This window comes from Lissotriton helveticus, chromosome 8 (genome assembly GCF_964261635.1).
Source record: "Lissotriton helveticus chromosome 8, aLisHel1.1, whole genome shotgun sequence".
In the NCBI taxonomy this organism is placed as follows: domain Eukaryota; kingdom Metazoa; phylum Chordata; class Amphibia; order Caudata; family Salamandridae; genus Lissotriton; species Lissotriton helveticus.
This window is the reverse complement of record NC_136069.1, coordinates 1,002,214,499-1,002,236,042: the sequence shown is the minus strand read 5'-3', so window position 1 is coordinate 1,002,236,042 and position 21,544 is coordinate 1,002,214,499.

The following is a 21,544-nucleotide window of genomic DNA, read 5'->3' as shown; positions in this document are numbered from 1 at the left end:
CCGAGTGGGCTGGGTATGCTCAGACGTGAGTCCCAGGCTCTCCACACCACTGGAGTCAAGCTATCCAGGCTGAAGAAAGCTGATAACCAGAAACCGGTCCTTGGATGCTTGATTCCGGTCTAGGAAAGACATGGCTTGGTAGTTCGGGCTGGACTGTTCCCATGAGGCACAGGGTCAAGGCTGATTTGCATATAGCCAGTGTCTGACCTAGGGCGGTGTGGAGTGCAAAAAAACGATGGATTTAGGCCCAGATCTTTGTACTGGGGTGAATGTAAGACATTGTTCTACAATCTGTCCATCAACTGTGTTTTTTGCAATTTTCACCCCGAGTGGGCGGGGTATGCTCAGACGTGAGTCCCAGGCTCTCCACACCACTGGAGTCAAGCTATCCAGGCTGAAGAAGGCTGATTGCCAGAAACCGGTCCTTGGATGCTTGATTCCGGTCTAGGAAAGACATGGCTTGGTAGTTCGGGCTGGACTGTTCCCATGAGGCACAGGGTCAAGGCTGATTTGCATATAGCCAGTGTCTGACCTAGGGTGGTGTGGAATGCAAAAACACGATGGATTTAGGCCCAGATCTTTGTACTGGGGTGAATGTAAGACAGTGTTCTACATTCTGTCCATCAACTGTGTTTTTTGCAATTTTCACCCCGAGTGGGCTGGGTATGCTCAGACGTGAGTCCCAGGCTCTCCACACCACTGGAGTCAAGCTATCCAGCAGAAGAAGGCTGACAGCCAGAAACCGGTCCTTGGATGCTTGATTCCAGTCTAGGAAAGACATGGCTTGGTAGTACGGGCTGGACTGTTCCCATGAGGCACAGGGTCAAGGCTGATTTGCATATAGCCAGTGTCTGACCTAGGGCGGTGTGGAGTGCAAAAAAACGATGGATTTAGGCCCAGATCTTTGTACTGGGGTGAATGTAAGACATTGTTCTACATTCTGTCCATCAACTGTGTTTTTTGCAATTTTCACCCCGAGTGGGCGGGGTATGCTCAGACGTGAGTCCCAGGCTCTCCACACCACTGGAGTCAAGCTATCCAGGCTGAAGAAGGCTGATTGCCAGAAACCGGTCCTTGGATGCTTGATTCCGGTCTAGGAAAGACATGGCTTGGTAGTTCGGGCTGGACTGTTCCCATGAGGCACAGGGTCAAGGCTGATTTGCATATAGCCAGTGTCTGACCTAGGGTGGTGTGGAATGCAAAAACACGATGGATTTAGGCCCAGATCTTTGTACTGGGGTGAATGTAAGACAGTGTTCTACATTCTGTCCATCTACTGTGTTTTTTGCAATTTTCACCCCGAGTGGGCTGGGTATGCTCAGACGTGAGTCCCAGGCTCTCCACACCACTGGAGTCAAGCTATCCAGCAGAAGAAGGCTGACAGCCAGAAACCGGTTCTTGGATGCTTGATTCCAGTCTAGGAAAGACATGGCTTGGTAGTACGGGCTGGACTGTTCCCATGAGGCACAGGGTCAAGGCTGATTTGCATATAGCCAGTGTCTGACCTAGGGTGGTGTGGAGTGCAAAAAAACGATGGATTTAGGCCCAGATCTTTGTACTGGGGTGAATGTAAGACATTGTTCTACATTCTGTCCATCAACTGTGTTTTTTGCAATTTTCACCCCGAGTGGGCTGGGTATGCTCAGACGTGAGTCCCAGGCTCTCCACACCACTGGAGTCAAGCTATCCAGGCTGAAGAAGGCTGATAGCCAGAAACCGGTCCTTGGATGCTTGATTCCGGTCTAGGAAAGACATGGCTTGGTAGTTCGGGCTGGACTGTTCCCATGAGGCACAGGGTCAAGGCTGATTTGCATATAGCCAGTGTCTGACCGAGGGTGGTGTGGAGTACAAAAAAACGATGGATTTAGGCCCAGATCTTTGTAATGGGGTGAATGTAAGACATTGTTCTACATTCTGTCCATCAACTGTGTTTTTTGCAATTTTCACCCCGAGTGGGCTGGGTATGCTCAGACGTGAGTCCCAGGCTCTCCACACCACTGGAGTCAAGCTATCCAGGCTGAAGAAGGCTGATAGCCAGAAACCGGTCCTTGGATGCTTGATTCCGGTCTAGGAAAGACATGGCTTGGTAGTTCGGGCTGGACTGTTCCCATGAGGCACAGGGTCAAGGCTGATTTGCATATAGCCAGTGTCTGACCTAGGATGGTGTGGAGTGCAAAAAAACGATTGATTAAGGCCCAGATCTTTGTACTGAGGTGAATGTAAGACATTGTTCTACATTCTGTCCATCAACTGTGTTTTTTGCAATTTTCACCCCGAGTGGGCTGGGTATGCTCAGACGTGAGTCCCAGGCTCTCCACACCACTGGAGTCAAGCTATCCAGGCTGAAGAAGGCTGATAACCAGAAACCGGTCCTTGGATGCTTGATTCCGGTCTAGGAAAGACATGGCTTGGTAGTTCGGGCTGGACTGTTCCCATGAGGCACAGGGTCAAGGCTGATTTGCATATAGCCAGTGTCTGACCTAGGGCGGTGTGGAGTGCAAAAAAACGATGGATTTAGGCCCAGATCTTTGTACTGGGGTGAATGTAAGACATTGTTCTACATTCTGTCCATCAACTGTGTTTTTTGCAATTTTCACCCCGAGTGGGCGGGGTATGCTCAGACGTGAGTCCCAGGCTCTCCACACCACTGGAGTCAAGCTATCCAGGCTGAAGAAGGCTGATTGCCAGAAACCGGTCCTTGGATGCTTGATTCCGGTCTAGGAAAGACATGGCTTGGTAGTTCGGGCTGGACTGTTCCCATGAGGCACAGGGTCAAGGCTGATTTGCATATAGCCAGTGTCTGACCTAGGGTGGTGTGGAATGCAAAAACACGATGGATTTAGGCCCAGATCTTTGTACTGGGGTGAATGTAAGACAGTGTTCTACATTCTGTCCATCAACTGTGTTTTTTGCAATTTTCACCCCGAGTGGGCTGGGTATGCTCAGACGTGAGTCCCAGGCTCTCCACACCACTGGAGTCAAGCTATCCAGCAGAAGAAGGCTGACAGCCAGAAACCGGTCCTTGGATGCTTGATTCCAGTCTAGGAAAGACATGGCTTGGTAGTACGGGCTGGACTGTTCCCATGAGGCACAGGGTCAAGGCTGATTTGCATATAGCCAGTGTCTGACCTAGGGCGGTGTGGAGTGCAAAAAAACGATGGATTTAGGCCCAGATCTTTGTACTGGGGTGAATGTAAGACATTGTTCTACATTCTGTCCATCAACTGTGTTTTTTGCAATTTTCACCCCGAGTGGGCGGGGTATGCTCAGACGTGAGTCCCAGGCTCTCCACACCACTGGAGTCAAGCTATCCAGGCTGAAGAAGGCTGATTGCCAGAAACCGGTCCTTGGATGCTTGGTTCCGGTCTAGGAAAGACATGGCTTGGTAGTTCGGGCTGGACTGTTCCCATGAGGCACAGGGTCAAGGCTGATTTGCATATAGCCAGTGTCTGACCTAGGGTGGTGTGGAATGCAAAAACACGATGGATTTAGGCCCAGATCTTTGTACTGGGGTGAATGTAAGACAGTGTTCTACATTCTGTCCATCAACTGTGTTTTTTGCAATTTTCACCCCGAGTGGGCTGGGTATGCTCAGACGTGAGTCCCAGGCTCTCCACACCACTGGAGTCAAGCTATCCAGCAGAAGAAGGCTGACAGCCAGAAACCGGTTCTTGGATGCTTGATTCCAGTCTAGGAAAGACATGGCTTGGTAGTACGGGCTGGACTGTTCCCATGAGGCACAGGGTCAAGGCTGATTTGCATATAGCCAGTGTCTGACCTAGGGTGGTGTGGAGTGCAAAAAAACGATGGATTTAGGCCCAGATCTTTGTACTGGGGTGAATGTAAGACATTGTTCTACATTCTGTCCATCAACTGTGTTTTTTGCAATTTTCACCCCGAGTGGGCTGGGTATGCTCAGACGTGAGTCCCAGGCTCTCCACACCACTGGAGTCAAGCTATCCAGGCTGAAGAAGGCTGATAGCCAGAAACCGGTCCTTGGATGCTTGATTCCGGTCTAGGAAAGACATGGCTTGGTAGTACGGGCTGGACTGTTCCCATGAGGCACAGGGTCAAGGCTGATTTGCATATAGCCAGTGTCTGACCTAGGGCGGTGTGGAGTGCAAAAAAACGATGGATTTAGGCCCAGATCTTTGTACTGGGGTGAATGTAAGACATTGTTCTACATTCTGTCCATCAACTGTGTTTTTTGCAATTTTCACCCCGAGTGGGCGGGGTATGCTCAGACGTGAGTCCCAGGCTCTCCACACCACTGGAGTCAAGCTATCCAGGCTGAAGAAGGCTGATTGCCAGAAACCGGTCCTTGGATGCTTGGTTCCGGTCTAGGAAAGACATGGCTTGGTAGTTCGGGCTGGACTGTTCCCATGAGGCACAGGGTCAAGGCTGATTTGCATATAGCCAGTGTCTGACCTAGGGTGGTGTGGAATGCAAAAACACGATGGATTTAGGCCCAGATCTTTGTACTGGGGTGAATGTAAGACAGTGTTCTACATTCTGTCCATCAACTGTGTTTTTTGCAATTTTCACCCCGAGTGGGCTGGGTATGCTCAGACGTGAGTCCCAGGCTCTCCACACCACTGGAGTCAAGCTATCCAGCAGAAGAAGGCTGACAGCCAGAAACCGGTTCTTGGATGCTTGATTCCAGTCTAGGAAAGACATGGCTTGGTAGTACGGGCTGGACTGTTCCCATGAGGCACAGGGTCAAGGCTGATTTGCATATAGCCAGTGTCTGACCTAGGGTGGTGTGGAGTGCAAAAAAACGATGGATTTAGGCCCAGATCTTTGTACTGGGGTGAATGTAAGACATTGTTCTACATTCTGTCCATCAACTGTGTTTTTTGCAATTTTCACCCCGAGTGGGCTGGGTATGCTCAGACGTGAGTCCCAGGCTCTCCACACCACTGGAGTCAAGCTATCCAGGCTGAAGAAGGCTGATAGCCAGAAACCGGTCCTTGGATGCTTGATTCCGGTCTAGGAAAGACATGGCTTGGTAGTTCGGGCTGGACTGTTCCCATGAGGCACAGGGTCAAGGCTGATTTGCATATAGCCAGTGTCTGACCTAGGGTGGTGTGGAGTGCAAAAAAATGATGGATGTAGGTCCAGATCTTTGTACTGGGGTGAATGTAAGACATTGTTCTACATTCTGTCCATCAACTGTGTTTTTTGCAATTTTCACCCCGAGTGGGCTGGGTATGCTCAGACGTGAGTCCCAGGCTCTCCACACCACTGGAGTCAAGCTATCCAGGCTGAAGCAGGCTGATAGCCAGAAACCGGTCCTTGGATGCTTGATTCCGGTCTAGGAAAGACATGGCTTGGTAGTTCGGGCTGGACTGTTCCCATGAGGCACAGGGTCAAGGCTGATTTGCATAAGACCAGTGTCTGACCTAGGGTGGTGTGGAGTGCAAAAAAACGATGGATTTAGGCCCAGATCTTTGTACTGGGATGAATGTAAGACATTGTTCTGCATTCTGTCCATCAAGTGTGTTTTTTGCAATTTTCACCCCGAGTGGGCTGGGTATGCTCAGACGTGAGTCCCAGGCTCTCCACACCACTGGAGTCAAGCTATCCAGGCTGAAGAAGGCTGATAGCCAGAAACCGGTCCTTGGATGCTTGATTCCGGTCTAGGAAAGACATGGCTTGGTAGTTCGGGCTGGACTGTTCCCATGAGGCACAGGGTCAAGGCTGATTTGCATATAGCCAGTGTCTGACCGAGGGTGGTGTGGAGTACAAAAAAACGATGGATTTAGGCCCAGATCTTTGTACTGGGGTGAATGTAAGACATTGTTCTACATTCTGTCCATCAACTGTGTTTTTTGCAATTTTCACCCCGAGTGGGCTGGGTATGCTCAGACGTGAGTCCCAGGCTCTCCACACCACTGGAGTCAAGCTATCCAGGCTGAAGAAGGCTGATAGCCAGAAACCGGTCCTTGGATGCTTGATTCCGGTCTAGGAAAGACATGGCTTGGTAGTTCGGGCTGGACTGTTCCCATGAGGCACAGGGTCAAGGCTGATTTGCATATAGCCAGTGTCTGACCTAGGGTGGTGTGGAGTGCAAAAAAACGATGGATTAAGGCCCAGATCTTTGTACTGAGGTGAATGTAAGACATTGTTCTACATTCTGTCCATCAACTGTGTTTTTTGCAATTTTCACCCCGAGTGGGCTGGGTATGCTCAGACGTGAGTCCCAGGCTCTCCACACCACTGGAGTCAAGCTATCCAGGCTGAAGAAGGCTGATAACCAGAAACCGGTCCTTGGATGCTTGATTCCGGTCTAGGAAAGACATGGCTTGGTAGTTCGGGCTGGACTGTTCCCATGAGGCACAGGGTCAAGGCTGATTTGCATATAGCCAGTGTCTGACCTAGGGTGGTGTGGAGTGCAAAAAACGATGGATTTAGGCCCCGATCTTTGTACTGGGGTGAATGTAAGACATTGTTCTACATTCTGTCCATCAACTGTGTTTTTTGCAATTTTCACCCCGAGTGGGCTGGGTATGCTCAGACGTGAGTCCCAGGCTCTCCACAACACTGGAGTCAAGCTATCCAGGCTGAAGAAGGCTGATAGCCAGAAACCGGTCCTTGGATGCTTGATTCCGGTCTAGGAAAGACATGGCTTGGTAGTTCGGGCTGGACTGTTCCCATGAGGCACAGGGTCAAGGCTGATTTGCATATAGCCAGTGTCTGACCTAGGGTGGTGTGGAGTGCAAAAAAACGATGGATTTAGGCCCAGATCTTTGTACTGGTGTGAATGTAAGACAGTGTTCTACATTCTGTCCATCAACTGTGTTTTTTGCAATTTTCACCCCGAGTGGGCTGGGTATGCTCAGACGTGAGTCCCAGGCTCTCCACACCACTGGAGTCAAGCTATCCAGCAGAAGAAGGCTGACAGCCAGAAACCGGTCCTTGGATGCTTGATTCCAGTCTAGGAAAGACATGGCTTGGTAGTACGGGCTGGACTGTTCCCATGAGGCACAGGGTCAAGGCTGATTTGCATATAGCCAGTTTCTGACCTAGGGTGGTGTGGAGTGCAAAAAAACGATGGATTTAGGCCCAGATCTTTGTATTGGGGTGAATGTAAGACATTGTTCTACATTCTGTCCATCAACTGTGTTTTTTGCAATTTTCACCCCGAGTGGGCTGGGTATGCTCAGACGTGAGTCCCAGGCTCTCCACACCACTGGAGTCAAGCTATCCAGGCTGAAGAAGGCTGATAGCCAGCAACCGGTCCTTGGATGCTTGATTCCGGTCTAGGAAAGACATGGCTTGGTAGTTCGGGCTGGACTGTTCCCATGAGGCACAGGGTCAAGGCTGATTTGCATATAGCCAATGTCTGACCGAGGGTGGTGTGGATTGCAAAAAAACTATGGATTGAGGCCCAGATCTTTGTACAGGGGTGAATGTAAGACATTGTTCTACATTCCGTCCATCAACTGTGTTTTTTGCAATTTTCACCCCGAGTGGGCTGGGTATGCTCAGACGTGAGTCCCAGGCTCTCCACACCACTGGAGTCAAGCTATCCAGGCTGAAGAAGGCTGATAGCCAGAAACCGGTCCTTGGATGCTTGATTCCGGTCTAGGAAAGACATGGCTTGGTAGTCCGGGCTGGACTGTTCCCATGAGGCACAGGGTCAAGGCTGATTTGAATATAGCCAGTGTCTGACCTAGGATGGTGTGGAGTGCAAAAAAACGATGGATTTAGGCCCAGATCTTTGTACTGGGGTGAACGTAAGACATTGTTCTACATTCTGTCCATCAACTGTGTTTTTTGCAATTTTCACCCCGAGTGGGCTGGGTATGCTCAGACGTGAGTCCCAGGCTCTCCACACCACTGGAGTCAAGCTATCCAGCAGAAGAAGGCTGACAGCCAGAAACCGGTCCTTGGATGCTTGATTCCAGTCTAGGAAAGACATGGCTTGGTAGTACGGGCTGGACTGTTCCCATGAGGCACAGGGTCAAGGCTGATTTGCATATAGCCAGTTTCTGACCTAGGGTGGTGTGGAGTGCAAAAAAACGATGGATTTAGGCCCAGATCTTTGTACTGGGGTGAATGTAAGACATTGTTCTACATTCTGTCCATCAACTGTGTTTTTTGCAATTTTCACCCCGAGTGGGCTGGGTATGCTCAGACGTGAGTCCCAGGCTCTCCACACCACTGGAGTCAAGCTATCCAGGCTGAAGAAGGCTGATAGCCAGCAACCGGTCCTTGGATGCTTGATTCCGGTCTAGGAAAGACATGGCTTGGTAGTTCGGGCTGGACTGTTCCCATGAGGCACAGGGTCAAGGCTGATTTGCATATAGCCAATGTCTGACCGAGGGTGGTGTGGATTGCAAAAAAACTATGGATTGAGGCCCAGATCTTTGTACAGGGGTGAATGTAAGACATTGTTCTACATTCTGTCCATCAACTGTGTTTTTTGCAATTTTCACCCCGAGTGGGCTGGGTATGCTCAGACGTGAGTCCCAGGCTCTCCACACCACTGGAGTCAAGCTATCCAGCAGAAGAAGGCTGACAGCCAGAAACCGGTCCTTGGATGCTTGATTCCAGTCTAGGAAAGACATGGCTTGGTAGTACGGGCTGGACTGTTCCCATGAGGCACAGGGTCAAGGCTGATTTGCATATAGCCAGTGTCTGACCTAGGGCGGTGTGGAGTGCAAAAAAACGATGGATTTAGGCCCAGATCTTTGTACTGGGGTGAATGTAAGACATTGTTCTACATTCTGTCCATCAACTGTGTTTTTTGCAATTTTCACCCCGAGTGGGCGGGGTATGCTCAGACGTGAGTCCCAGGCTCTCCACACCACTGGAGTCAAGCTATCCAGGCTGAAGAAGGCTGATTGCCAGAAACCGGTCCTTGGATGCTTGATTCCGGTCTAGGAAAGACATGGCTTGGTAGTTCGGGCTGGACTGTTCCCATGAGGCACAGGGTCAAGGCTGATTTGCATATAGCCAGTGTCTGACCTAGGGTGGTGTGGAATGCAAAAACACGATGGATTTAGGCCCAGATCTTTGTACTGGGGTGAATGTAAGACAGTGTTCTACATTCTGTCCATCAACTGTGTTTTTTGCAATTTTCACCCCGAGTGGGCTGGGTATGCTCAGACGTGAGTCCCAGGCTCTCCACACCACTGGAGTCAAGCTATCCAGCAGAAGAAGGCTGACAGCCAGAAACCGGTTCTTGGATGCTTGATTCCAGTCTAGGAAAGACATGGCTTGGTAGTACGGGCTGGACTGTTCCCATGAGGCACAGGGTCAAGGCTGATTTGCATATAGCCAGTGTCTGACCTAGGGTGGTGTGGAGTGCAAAAAAACGATGGATTTAGGCCCAGATCTTTGTACTGGGGTGAATGTAAGACATTGTTCTACATTCTGTCCATCAACTGTGTTTTTTGCAATTTTCACCCCGAGTGGGCTGGGTATGCTCAGACGTGAGTCCCAGGCTCTCCACACCACTGGAGTCAAGCTATCCAGGCTGAAGAAGGCTGATAGCCAGAAACCGGTCCTTGGATGCTTGATTCCGGTCTAGGAAAGACATGGCTTGGTAGTTCGGGCTGGACTGTTCCCATGAGGCACAGGGTCAAGGCTGATTTGCATATAGCCAGTGTCTGACCTAGGGTGGTGTGGAGTGCAAAAAAATGATGGATGTAGGTCCAGATCTTTGTACTGGGGTGAATGTAAGACATTGTTCTACATTCTGTCCATCAACTGTGTTTTTTGCAATTTTCACCCCGAGTGGGCTGGGTATGCTCAGACGTGAGTCCCAGGCTCTCCACACCACTGGAGTCAAGCTATCCAGGCTGAAGCAGGCTGATAGCCAGAAACCGGTCCTTGGATGCTTGATTCCGGTCTAGGAAAGACATGGCTTGGTAGTTCGGGCTGGACTGTTCCCATGAGGCACAGGGTCAAGGCTGATTTGCATAAGACCAGTGTCTGACCTAGGGTGGTGTGGAGTGCAAAAAAACGATGGATTTAGGCCCAGATCTTTGTACTGGGATGAATGTAAGACATTGTTCTGCATTCTGTCCATCAAGTGTGTTTTTTGCAATTTTCACCCCGAGTGGGCTGGGTATGCTCAGACGTGAGTCCCAGGCTCTCCACACCACTGGAGTCAAGCTATCCAGGCTGAAGAAGGCTGATAGCCAGAAACCGGTCCTTGGATGCTTGATTCCGGTCTAGGAAAGACATGGCTTGGTAGTTCGGGCTGGACTGTTCCCATGAGGCACAGGGTCAAGGCTGATTTGCATATAGCCAGTGTCTGACCGAGGGTGGTGTGGAGTACAAAAAAACGATGGATTTAGGCCCAGATCTTTGTACTGGGGTGAATGTAAGACATTGTTCTACATTCTGTCCATCAACTGTGTTTTTTGCAATTTTCACCCCCGAGTGGGCTGGGTATGCTCAGACGTGAGTCCCAGGCTCTCCACACCACTGGAGTCAAGCTATCCAGGCTGAAGAAGGCTGATAGCCAGAAACCGGTCCTTGGATGCTTGATTCCGGTCTAGGAAAGACATGGCTTGGTAGTTCGGGCTGGACTGTTCCCATGAGGCACAGGGTCAAGGCTGATTTGCATATAGCCAGTGTCTGACCTAGGGTGGTGTGGAGTGCAAAAAAACGATGGATTAAGGCCCAGATCTTTGTACTGAGGTGAATGTAAGACATTGTTCTACATTCTGTCCATCAACTGTGTTTTTTGAAATTTTCACCCCGAGTGGGCTGGGTATGCTCAAACGTGAGTCCCAGGCTCTCCACACCACTGGAGTCAAGCTATCCAGGCTGAAGAAGGCTGATAACCAGAAACCGGTCCTTGGATGCTTGATTCCGGTCTAGGAAAGACATGGCTTGGTAGTTCGGGCTGGACTGTTCCCATGAGGCACAGGGTCAAGGCTGATTTGCATATAGCCAGTGTCTGACCTAGGGTGGTGTGGAGTGCAAAAAACAATGGATTTAGGCCCCGATCTTTGTACTGGGGTGAATGTAAGACATTGTTCTACATTCTGTCCATCAACTGTGTTTTTTGCAATTTTCACCCCGAGTGGGCTGGGTATGCTCAGACGTGAGTCCCAGGCTCTCCACAACACTGGAGTCAAGCTATCCAGGCTGAAGAAGGCTGATAGCCAGAAACCGGTCCTTGGATGCTTGATTCCGGTCTAGGAAAGACATGGCTTGGTAGTTCGGGCTGGACTGTTCCCATGAGGCACAGGGTCAAGGCTGATTTGCATATAGCCAGTGTCTGACCTAGGGTGGTGTGGAGTGCAAAAAAACGATGGATTTAGGCCCAGATCTTTGTACTGGTGTGAATGTAAGACAGTGTTCTACATTCTGTCCATCAACTGTGTTTTTTGCAATTTTCACCCCGAGTGGGCTGGGTATGCTCAGACGTGAGTCCCAGGCTCTCCACACCACTGGAGTCAAGCTATCCAGCAGAAGAAGGCTGACAGCCAGAAACCGGTCCTTGGATGCTTGATTCCAGTCTAGGAAAGACATGGCTTGGTAGTACGGGCTGGACTGTTCCCATGAGGCACAGGGTCAAGGCTGATTTGCATATAGCCAGTTTCTGACCTAGGGTGGTGTGGAGTGCAAAAAAACGATGGATTTAGGCCCAGATCTTTGTACTGGGGTGAATGTAAGACATTGTTCTACATTCTGTCCATCAACTGTTTCTTTTACAATTTTCACCCCGAGTGGGCTGGGTATGCTCAGACGTGAGTCCCAGGCTCTCCACACCACTGGAGTCAAGCTATCCAGGCTGAAGAAGGCTGATAGCCAGCAACCGGTCCTTGGATGCTTGATTCCGGTCTAGGAAAGACATGGCTTGGTAGTTCGGGCTGGACTGTTCCCATGAGGCACAGGGTCAAGGCTGATTTGCATATAGCCAATGTCTGACCTAGGGTGGTGTGGAGTGCAAAAAACGATGGATTTAGGCCCCGATCTTTGTACTGGGGTGAATGTAAGACATTGTTCTACATTCTGTCCATCAACTGTGTTTTTTGCAATTTTCACCCCGAGTGGGCTGGGTATGCTCAGACGTGAGTCCCAGGCTCTCCACACCACTGGAGTCAAGCTATCCAGGCTGAAGAAGGCTGATAGCCAGAAACCGGTCCTTGGATGCTTGATTCCGGTCTAGGAAAGACATGGCTTGGTAGTCCGGGCTGGACTGTTCCCATGAGGCACAGGGTCAAGGCTGATTTGAATATAGCCAGTGTCTGACCTAGGGTGGTGTGGAGTGCAAAAAAACGATGGATTTAGGCCCAGATCTTTGTACTGGGGTGAACGTAAGACATTGTTCTACATTCTGTCCATCAACTGTGTTTTTTGCAATTTTCACCCCGAGTGGGCTGGGTATGCTCAGACGTGAGTCCCAGGCTCTCCACACCACTGGAGTCAAGCTATCCAGGCTGAAGAAGGCTGATAGCCAGAAACCGGTCCTTGGATGCTTGATTCCGGTCTAGGAAAGACATGGCTTGGTAGTTCGGGCTGGACTGTTCCCATGAGGCACAGGGTCAAGGCTGATTTGCATATAGCCAGTGTCTGACCTAGGGTGGTGTGGAGTGCAAAAAAACGATGGATTTAGGCCCAGATCTTTGTACTGGGGTGAATGTAAGACATTGTTCTACATTCTGTCCATCAACTGTGTTTTTTCCCAATTTAAAGGTAGCACTTATTAAAAGAAATAAGCCAACCCAACGTAAGTGTACAGGAGAGGTAGGCCTTACAGTTGTATAAAACAAATTTAGGACCTTTTCACTACCTGGACATGAAAAATATACCCACATGTCCTTCTTTTTAAATACAATGCACCCTATGCTCAGGGCCTTTAGGGCCTACCTGGGGGGGGTGGCTTATGTATATTAAAAGGGAAGGTTTAGGTCTGACAAAAGGTTAGTTTTTCCAGATCAAAATGGCAGTTTAATATTGCCCTACAGGCTGCAACGGGAAGCCTCAGGCATGTTTTAAAGTGCTACTTTAGTGCGTAGCACAATGAGTGCTGCAGGACTGCTAGTAGAATTAAATCTAGAGGCCCTGAGTACATGTAATATCATAAACTTTTAAATACATTAAATATGCCAATCAGGTGTAGGCCAATTTTTCCAGCACAATCACTTTAGCAAAGGTTAGCAGTGGTGAAGTGCACATAGTTCTAATGCCAATAATTATGTATCCTATTAGAAGTGTATTGAAAGGTCAAGCAGATTGTTATTCTTCTGAAGACTCCGAAGTAGGCCATTATAATTATGACTCACAAACCTGTTAAGGATCTCACAAATTCCGGGTCATATAGATCACTAACGATGATTATGGCAAACGGAGAAATCATTAAAACATTTCTCCCAAATAGACTGCTTCACATGGAGGCTCCTTGGGAGACTTAGGGCCAGATGTATGTAGATAGCATTTTGTGATTCCCTAATTGCGAATCACAAGGATTCGCAATTGGGGCATCGCAAAATGCAATGTATGAAGGTGTATAGTACACCTTTTGCCATTCCTAGGGGGTGGCAAATGACCTACCTCATCAATATTTATGAGGTAGGTCGCAATTTGCGACTCCCTAGTAATCGTAAAAATCAAGGGGAATGCACTTCCTTTCAATATTTATGGTAGAGTTAATTTGGTTAAAATTATTATATTACCAAAGGTGACGTTTTTGTTTAATTCTATTCCTTTAATATTTAATAAAAAAGATATTATGAATCTACAAAGCAGGATAGGATCTTTTATTTGGGCAACTAAGACTCCAAGGATAGCCTGGAAGAAGTTGAGGAGAGGATTGAAAGTAGGCGGACTATCTCTTCCAGACTTATTATTTTATTGTTACGCCTTTCAACTTAAAAATTTTAGGTTATTAGCCAATAAATTGGACTCAACTTCCAACAGTTTGCTGTTTCGGGCAATGCTGCAAGATCTACCATACGATGCAGATTTTTTTTTGTTTAAATTTGGGGATAAAAAGTTCTTCAAAAAGGTTAGACTAAAGCTTTTGAAAGCCGCTCTATATTATTGGACACAGAGCTGCAAGGTACTCCATATTCCCTACTACCATTCATATGCCCCGATTTGGGATTCCCCTGGCACCCCTGAATGTTTGAATAATCAACAAAGACCACCTGAAAAAAATATTCAGTACATATTCCGATGTTGTTGGAATATACTCAGTGTGTTAAAATACCCCTCACACACCAAAAGGGCCCTTGGTGTCATGCTTCATCATCGGGGTCTTCCCGCCCCCGCTGCGGGACGGGGCAGTGCTGCGACAAGCGGCTACGCCGGAGCACCTTTTTATTGTGAGTGCTATGTGAGTGATGATGGAGTGAGTGTCAGTGGGGTCAGGAGTGATAAACAGTGAAATTAAAAGATACCTGGCCTGGTGTTTAGAAAAAATTATTTAATAGGCACTGGCTGGTATCGTTAAAAGGGGTGAGGCGGAGGGCAAGAACGGGTTATTAGTCTTGCTCTCCTGTGTGGGTCAACATGTTTCGGGGCGACATGCCCCTTCGTCAGGACCGGGTATATATAGATCCCCCTGTCACTCACTAATGCGCTCCCACAGATAGAGAGTGTTATGTTAGATCAATGTGTATAGATAGACTTTATAGATACACGTGAGAAAGCTAGGTCAGTAATACTGATGATATAAGCTTTTTTGGCTCATGGGGCATTGTCTCCTCATTCAAAAAGCTTATATCATCAGTATTACTGACCTAGCTTTCTCACGTGTATCTATAAAGTCTATCTATACACATTGATCTAACATAACACTCTCTATCTGTGGGAGCGCATTAGTGAGTGACAGGGGGATCTATATATACCCGGTCCTGACGAAGGGGCATGTCGCCCCGAAACATGTTGACCCACACAGGAGAGCAAGACTAATAACCCGTTCTTGCCCTCCGCCTCACCCCTTTTAACGATACCAGCCAGTGCCTATTAAATAATTTTTTCTAAACACCAGGCCAGGTATCTTTTAATTTCACTGTTTATCACTCCTGACCCCACTGACACTCACTCCATCATCACTCACATAGCACTCACAATAAAAAGGTGCTCCGGCGTAGCCGCTTGTCGCAGCACTGCCCCGTCCCGCAGCGGGGGCGGGAAGACCCCGATGATGAAGCATGACACCAAGGGCCCTTTTGGTGTGTGAGGGGTATTTTAACACACTGAGTATATTCCAACAACATCGGAATATGTACTGAATATTTTTTTCAGGTGGTCTTTGTTGATTATTCATGCTTTCATAAGAGGAGGATTAGCCCACCGCGGTGCCGAGTTGCACCACCTCTTCACTCCCTTTTTTGATATTCCTTACCCCTGAATGTTTAACTGACCAATTGGCCCTTCCCCTGAGGAGAACTGGTCTTTTCAGATGGGGCGATTTAAGCAGTATATCAAGAGGTTTAAATTGGGACTTTTTGGTAGGCATAACTGGCGGCACTCTTACGAGATTTAAATTTTATCAACTTTCCGCCTGGTGGGGAACCCAATATTGGGGTACTGATGATGAAAATCTGTTTTTGAGATTCATTAGTAACTGTAGTGGTAAGAAGGGAGAGACTGCCAAGTGCTACAAAATTTTATTAGATTATAAAGATAATCTGGAGCTGGAAATTACCAGGCTATGGGATCTTAGTACGGTCTCGATTACTGATAACTCGGAGAATTTGGAGAAGTTGTGGACGGATTCCTTCTTGATATCTCAGAAAGCAATAAAACCGTCCAATTTAAGAAGAAATCACTTATACACAATGTATAGAGTTTATTGGACTCCAGCTAAGCTTTCCAAGTTGTCAGTAACTTCGTATTCTTGCCCCAGATGTAATTCACAGGACGCAAACGATATTCATATGTTTTTAGACTGCCCAAATATAAGTAATTATTGGGGGCAAGTGTGTAAATTTCTGGAGGAGGTATTATCTTTTCCAATTATATGTACCCCCAGATTGGTATTCTTTGGTTTAATTCTGAATTATGCTGCCAATAATCACATATCACAATTTATTTTTTATGGAATAGTGATCGCTAGAAGAGAGATTTGTAAAGCTTGGAAGTCGGCACTCTCTCCGACGTTTGCAGACTGTCTCAAAAACATCATGGGGGTGAGTAAATTAGATACTTTATGCGGCGGTGAAAAATCTGCTAAATTATGGTCGATGCTAAAAACCTGGAGCGAAAAATAATCCCAATAGTCCAATGATTATGCCAGAGGTTCTGTGGTCCTGTCCTTCCTACGCAGCAAGAACCAATACGAGAGGAAGTTGGACGGGTAACAATCCTACCTCTGGGCAATCTTCAAAGGCTATCCATAACCACAAGGGCCGTAACGGAAGGTTGTGTCAGTGGCTTGAAGAGCGCTAAATCAGAGTATCAATTGACTGGTGGCATGTATGAGGACACAAAAAAAAAAAAAAAAAAATAGACTGCTTCACATGGGGACTCCTTGGGAGCCTTAGGGCCAGATGTATGTAGATAGCATTTTGTGATTCCCTAATTGCGAATCACAAGGATTCACAATTAGGGCATCGCAAAATGCATTGTATGAAGGTGTATAGTACACCTTTTGCCATTCCTAGGGGGTGGCAAATAACCTACCTCATCAATATTTATGAGGTAGGTCGCAATTTGCGACTCCCTAGTAATCGTAAAAATCAAGGGGATGGTGGCCTGCTGAGATCAGCATACCACGTTGTCCGTGATTGCTTTTCAATAAAGCAATCTTTTTTTTTGTAAGCAGCCTGTTTTCCTTATAGGAACACAAGATGCTTTACAAAACCAAAAAGGAAAAGTTTTTTTTTCATTTTTAAGAGCAGGCAGTGGTCCGTCGGACCAATGCTTGCTCTTAAAAATGGTTTTACAAACATTCACAAAGGGTAAAATACAATGTTTTGCGGCCGCAGTTGCGGTCACAAAACATTCATACATACTGATGTGATTCGGTATTAGGAAGGAACACCCTAAACATGCCCCTTCCTAATACAGAACTGCAAACCCATTTTACCCAGGTTACCGCAAGATTAGATTTCTGCATCGTAAAAGCAATTTTTGCGTTCGTAAACGGGCAGATTCTGTGAATCTGTCCGTTTGCGAACGCAAAACTGCTTGATACATCTGGCCCTTAGACATGTGATGCACAAAATACAAGAACAGTGATTGAGATTGCTCTAGTAGCACTAGATATCAAGAAAGAATTTGACACTCTAGACGGGAACTATATGTTTGCAGTAATAGAGACAATGGGCTTTGGCCCTAACTTTCTAGGATGGATCAGACTTCTGTACACAGAACCCCAGTCCCAGGTGATATTGGACAGATGGATCACAGAGAAATGTAGCAGACAGAGATGCTTGCAGTTTCTGTTTCTTTCACTCTGGCGATGGAACCCTTAGCAATTTAATGAAGGATTTTGATGCATAAATTGTCATTAAGGTAGAAGAGACTGTGCACACTGAGGCAATATACAGTTACAGCACATTTATATATCTGTCACAGGGGCGCGAGAGGGCGCAAAAGCAGTATGGCCGCGCATATGTGAGGCTCCTGCTGCCTGAACTATTAATCCTGGCTTTTATTCTGACAACTGGTGCGGCGGCTACCTGTGACTTCAGCGACTCCAAGTACTTGACATGAGGCACCCTCTGAAAGTTTGAGCCTGATCGGTTGCTGCCTCGAAATATGCTGTGCACCTGAAGTTTTGACGGGCGACTGCCCTGCAGGCTGGTGGACACTGAAAGCGGAGTGCGGCTCTACACGAGGTCGGGGCTGGATTAACGGCACGCAGGCCGCAGGGAGTGCAGAAGGAGGCGGCGGAAGCGCGAACTGTGGCGGAGCTGTGAAGTCTCTAGATCAGAGAGAGGCCAAAAGGACAACTGAATCGGCAGGTGAGCGGTGTCGGGCAGGCCTGTGGAGTGGAGACAGAGAGCCCCCTCTATTCTGGCGGTCAGGGGGAGTTGCCGTATTGCGGACCGCTGCAGGCGGAATCATCGAGAGTGTGCTACTGAGCTACTACAGGAACTGGGGGGAAAGTACTTTAGGGGCGATTCAACGGCCGGAGAGAGGACTGCCCGGTGTCAGCCTCCAGCGTGAAAGGGACCCCGAGGTGTGACGAGAAAAGCACGTTATGCTGTCTTCTAAGCGGGCGCATGTCCTGTAGTGAGGTGTATGCGGCTGAGAAGCGGGGGCATTTCACTGGGAGTGACTAGAGAGGTGCCTGGTGCGATTGTGACAGCAGCTGAGGGCACAACCCCCTCCCCCCCGGAGGGTCTGACTGGAGAAGTGACGCCCCAGGAGGCAGCACTATTAGCCAAGGCCACAACTTGGAAGCATGAACGAGGAGTCATACCCTGATTAGCACTATTGCAAGGATACAGGGACTTCAGACACCAAACACTCCTTACTGAAGTACAGCATTGATGCTTGCCGGTGCCTAATGGTCAGTGGAACAATTATAGAGTTTGGGAGACCGGGTGATCTAGTGTGTTGTAAATAGCACTGCGCAGTGGAAAAGTCAGGCGACTGGGCATGGGAACTCGGCAGGCATATCCAGAGGTGCGCTAAAAGACTGCACGGTGGAGCCACCAGGACTGAGGGTGGACTGCAGTACTTGGACAGATTAGCCTGGGGAGCAGTAGTTCTGACATACCTTATATATGCCAGGGTCTGGAGGTACAATGGGGAAACCCGACACCAGGCAACCGAAAATCACTTTCGAAACCGCCAAGAAAGCGGCCCGTTCCAAGCAAGATGAACAAGAGACGGAAGAGGAGGGCAGAAGTAACGGGGGCACAGTGCCCCACAACTCAGATATGCACAATGTCCGGAATGAAATGAGACAAGAATTTGCGACAGTGGTGGATAAGGTGGATCGCATGTCCTCTAGAATGGATGCCATAGCGCACAAGTTAGATGCCCATGAGGAACGTATTAAGGAAACGGAGAGGAGAATATCTGACAACGATGACACTAAGGCTGGGAATACCGCATAACTGGCACGCATGGATAAAACCCTAAGAACAATAGCGGCCAAGAATGAGGATTTGGAGGCCCGCAGCCGCCGGAACAACATACGGGTGATAGGAATTCCGGAATCCACCAACACTGGCAAATTGGAGGAGTACGTTAAGCAGTTATTGATAACGACAATCGGAGCTGAGGTGTTTTCGTCACAAATTGTAGTCGAACGTGCCCACAGATCACTCGGACCAAGGCCGGCACCGGGCACCCCCCTGCGGCCCATAATAGCACGACTGCTAAATTACCGAGATCGGGATGTGACCCTTCGTGCAGCCACGCACAAGCAAACCATGAAATATGATGGAGGAAACACATTTTCAATCTATCCAGACTTTACACCAATGGTGCAAGAAGAACAACGTAAATTTCTTGATGTAAAGAAAAAATTCCGAGTAGCACAAATAGACTATGCCCTACTCTATCCAGCCAAATTAAGGATCACGCACCAAGGGAAACAGCGATTCTTTACTAATCCTCATCAAGTGGAAGATTTCCTCCGGTCAGTGAAGCTACTGCGACGCGAGGGCGGGAGCCCTGGTATTTCTCGGCACTCATCCCCTGAGAGAGCTGACGATGGAAGACAGTGACTTTAGCAGAGGCACGCGGCGGTGACTATGACAGGAAAGTGGAGTATGAGCTCATGTGGTTGAGACTCACGTGAGGGACACTGCAGGTTGTACCAGTTGTTTAATGAAGTTGTGATTCAGGCTCTTCTCACCCTGTGATGGGTCCCTGTTGTAACACCAGGGGAGGGACGAAGTGGGGAGAAGTCACTGTGTGGCCCTCTAGAGATGTCCTCCAGAGGGAGTACCCCTATGACAGTACATGGCATGCAAGATGCTGGACAATTTGAGACTTGTTTGGTTTTCTTGGAAGGGAGAGAGGGAGGGTGTTGGATGCTGGCAAGATTGGGTTGCTTCAGTAGGAGGTGGGAAGGGGGAAGTAGGGTGGATTGTTAGATGTGTGAGCTGGGTTGCGATTACGATGTATACTAATGAACATACCTGGGTTCTGTTGCAGTATAGCACGCGGCATCAATATAACATGGCAAGTACAAAGGAGAATAAGACACCACTACAGCAATGTGGCCTCAGATCACCACTACAAGTAGAGCACATACTAGGAGAATATGGCTGAGGCAGCCGTAGGCACGTTGAATATCATATCATGGAATGTACGAGGCCTGGGGGATCCTAGAAAGAAGAGTAAAATTATTTCGTATTTGGATAGGCGTAAAGTACATATTGCAATGTTACAGGAGACGCACTGTCGCGAAATACTCCACACCTGTTTGCTAGTAGGTGGGCTTGGGATAGAATCTTTTCTTCTTATTCCACTTACGCCAGAGGCACTGCGATATTTATTAAGAAACATGCTCCATTTCAACTGGCTGGAGCCTCGTGGGACTCGGAAGGCAGGTACTGTGTAGCTTGGGGGAGGATAGGGTCCCAATCAGTTCCACTGGCCTGTTGTTATGGGCCAAATACAGATGTACCTGGGTTCTTCGATGAGCTTTGGGCAAAGATCTTTGAATTGGATTCTACACACCTAATTTGCGCGGGGGGATTTCAATATTACTTACTGTCCCAAGATAGATAGGTCCCACCCTGCGTCGCGTCATTATGCAAAAGCTCAGACTGTACTGAAAGAGATTATTATGACCTATCAGCTAACGGACGCTTGGAGGCATAACTACCCACATACACGAGAGGGTACTCATTTCATGGTGCAGGCACACTCTTGGGCTAGGTTGGATTATTTCTTTGTGACTAGGGGATTGACACCGGTGATAGCTGATACCGAACACCTTGCACGGACGTATTCCGATCATGCACCGGTGCTAATCGCACTTTCCTCTACTGACATTAACATACTGCGCAGACCCTGGACACTTTATGCCTCTGCTTTGTTAGACATGGTCTTCCAGGAGGAACTGCGGGAGGAGATCAGTGATTTCTTCCAGAGGAATAGAGACTCGGTCCAGAGTGTGGAAATAGTATGGGAGGCATTTAAAGTAACAATGATGGGGTTCTGTATAGCAAAGGGAGACAGAGTACTTAAAGATATACAGGCTACGCTGCGAGCGTTGGAACGGGACCTCAGAAATCAGGAAACAGCAATTGCCGAGAACCCTGAGGGAGCCACGCAAGCTATCTTTCGAGAAAAACTCACTCTATACATGGAAGAGGCACAAAGGGAAGCGATATTTAAAGGAAAATACTGGATAGCCAGGAACTAAGGTGAGGGGGATAGTCCTGGGAAGATGTTAGCACAGAAAGTGAAGCGCCCGCACTGCTCACTGTACATCACAGAGGTAAGGGATTCAACTGGGGAGGCCTATCGGCATACAGCCACTATACTCAATACATTTCTGGAGCATTACAGCGCACTGTATACCACTACAGGGCTGGGTGATATTGATTTAGATAGCTTTCTGGGAGATGTGGCATTGGGATGGCTTAGTGATGGGCAAAGAGCTTTTTTATGTGCACCATTCAAATTTGGACGAGGTGAGAGACGCCATAAT